Here is a 3,147-nt window from a genome sequence, read left to right on the forward strand (position 1 = left end):
TGAACAGAGTGATAAAGATCAAAATACAGGGACGTGATTCATGACAGCACTCTACTAGATCTCTAAAAAGATAATTGAACAAATCATTCTAATGAGACTAATCAGTGCTTTAGATCACATTCAGACACCGATGGGACACACATCAGAGGCTATGAGGGGTTCAGTGTCTTGCCCAGGGACACGTCAACATGTGACTGCTGGTGGATTTGAACCCCCAACTCTCGCATTGGAGGACGACTGCTCTAACCACTCAGCCACAGCCGCCCCAAATATATGATTGTAAAATACTATATTCAACCAAATCATAAAATTTTAATAATTTCAAATGATGAAATAATATATTTGTTGGGTGACCATAACACTTCCTAATAATAATTCTTATAGCTCTTTTTTGTAAAATAAAAATAGCGTTTGTAATTGTTGTGCATGCTTTTTCGAAAACTTCAATACAATAATTAAATATGGAATGATCATTACAATATACAATATATTACAAAGCTTTGTCATTCAAAAACTCTGTTACTTTAAACAGTAATGCAATTGATTTAGCTATTTTTATTCTTAAGTAATTTACATGAGATTTCCATGTCAGCTTCTAATCAATAATGACACACAACAATTTTATTTCATTAACTCTGTGAATTTTAATACTGTCAACTTTAAATGGGACTTCGATAATTTTATTTCTATGACTAAATATCATGTAGTTTGTTTTTTTCCAAATTTAATGATAACTTATTAAGTTGGAACCAAGTTTGTATTTTTAAAAATTCTGCCTGTATCATCTCTAACATCCGTTCAATATCTTCACCTGAACAAAAAAAATGTGGTATCATCTGCAAATAAAACACATTTTGCAGTGAGAGAATGAAACGGGGTGACGCTGAAGAGGACGCTCGCGTTGAATGTTCGTCACTTCTCCACGTCTCAGCAGATTTGATACAAAATATTAACAATGATTCTTGGGAGTTTTCAGCGTGACTCATTGGCTCCAGCAGTTCCTCTACCAGGACAGTCACCAAAGATCCTTCTTTGCCCTGTGAGATTTGTTGTTTTGAAACGCACGGACATCTTGCTCGCTGTTCGTGTGAAGCCGGGACGAGGCCATGCTGACTTACCAAATGTTGACACTTAACAACTGGACTACACCGATGTGTCTTCCACTCCTCAAAAAAACTGGGAATCCTTCTATGTCCAAGATACATTCATAGGAGCTCTCGCCAAAAGTTTGTTTACTCTCGGACTGCTCCCGCCATTCCTTCACTCTGCACAGCACGCTCCGTCACGTCACTCACACATCATCAAAACGCTCTCCCACTTCCTATGTGTTGTTCTGGAAACGTCACCGCATGGAAACGTACTGGGCTGGATGGAAGCTCTGGAGTGGATTTCAGCCTGCTATGGCCCTTAAAACGTCATTCTAAGCCTGAGAACATAAAGGGTGCATTTGCACCAGCCCTGTTGTCCTGAACTCTAGCCCGTTTGCCTAGGAAGTCCGGTTCGTTTGGGGAGGTGTGAACGCGCCTTCGAACTCTGTCACGGAACAAAAAGGTGAACTCTGGCCTGGTCTAAAACCTAGGTCTCGGTCCGGTAGAAGAGAACTTCAGCGCGGTTCGAGTACAGTATGAATGCAAGCAGACCGTGCACCGCTCCGCAAGCAGGAAGTGGACTACAACGCAGGGCAAACAAACACACATTTTTCTTACCTCATATGGAGCTGTCAGGTTGCCTTGTGTGAAAAACAATATTCTCCATGGTCTGGGCGGCTGTGGCTGAGTGGTTAGAGCAGTCATCCTCCAATGCGAGAGTTGGGGGTTTGAATCCACCAGCAGTCACATGCCAAAGTGTCCCTGGGCAAGACACTGAACCCCTCATAGCCTCTGATGTGTGTCCCATCGGTGTATGAATGTGATAAAGCTCTGATTAGTCTCTTTAGAATGATTTGTTCAGTTAGCTTTGTAGAGATGGAGAGTGCTGTATGAATGGGTAAATGAGGACACAGATTGTAGTGTAAAGCCCTTTGAGTAGCTTGAAATAAGATAGAAAGGCGCTATCTAAGTACAGTCCATTTACCATTTAACATCTTCTGCCTCATCTTCTCATGCTGAGTCCATGGTTGAAAAATGACAAAATATCTCATACAACCGCTTTTTGACACCGCTCCGTTTTTGTTTTTATTTCCAGAAGAAGAAGAAGAAGTGTCTTCTTCAGAGGTTTTTGTGTCGTTTCTTTCAGTAGTTCTTGATGCAGCGCCACCACAGGCGGTTGGAGGAACAGGTTGGCTCGACTGCACAGTGCAGTGTGAATGCAAACACACCAGCTCAAATGTAAACAAAATGTTATGAATATTGGTTCCCAACTGAACCGAGTCTACTGGACTATCAGGTGTGAAAACAACCTAAAATGGAGCTGTTTAATGCACAGTCTATATCAAACAAGTCCAGCTTCTTACATGACCACATTCTGGATTGCTGTTTGTGCCTCACAGAAACACGGCATCAAACAAACATGTTCTCAGCACTCAATGAAGCCTGCCCTCCTGGATACTGTCATGTGCAGAAAGCCTGCAGCAGTGGACGTGGTGGTGGTCTGGCTGCAATTTATTGCAAAGATCTGGATTTATCCCCGCTTCCCCTGCCAGACTTAACTTCTTTTGAATGTTTAATTCTTTTGAATGTTTAATTATTTGAATGTTTAATTTAAAAGCAAACCCCCTTCTTCTATGACAGCTCTCCTCATCTATCGACCACCCAAACCCCACCCAGCCTTCATCTCTGAGATGTCAAATCTTCATTCATCCTTTTGTGCTACATCTGCTAACCTCTTACTACTTGGTGATTTTAACATCCATGTTGATGATCCTTCCTGCAGCTTTGCAGCTGAATTTCTTCAACTTTTGGATTGCTTTCATTTAAATCAGCATGTTGATGTTCCCACACAAAGCGCTTTGAGTATCTTGAAATAAGCTAGAAAGGTGCAATATAAGTACAGTCCATGTACACACACCAGGGGCACACTTTGGATCTGATTATCACAGAGTCAGCTTTTGCCAGTAATGTGACTGCACGTGATCTTGGTGTCTCTGACCACAAGGCCATTTCTATGGAGCTGCCCTTTCCAATAAACAGTGTAAACAAAAGCAACAAA

General features: G+C 41.5%; 1 protein-coding gene across 1 annotated transcript in view; it reads right to left on the reverse strand.

The window, feature by feature from the left end:
* Nucleotides 1–3,147, reverse strand: part of LOC119428568 (laminin subunit beta-1-like) — a 22,656-nt gene that overhangs the window by 16,297 nt on the left and 3,212 nt on the right. The window lies entirely within an intron of this gene.

Source organism: Nematolebias whitei, chromosome 22 (genome assembly GCF_014905685.2).
Source record: "Nematolebias whitei isolate Nwh7 chromosome 22, NemWhi1, whole genome shotgun sequence".
In the NCBI taxonomy this organism is placed as follows: domain Eukaryota; kingdom Metazoa; phylum Chordata; class Actinopteri; order Cyprinodontiformes; family Rivulidae; genus Nematolebias; species Nematolebias whitei.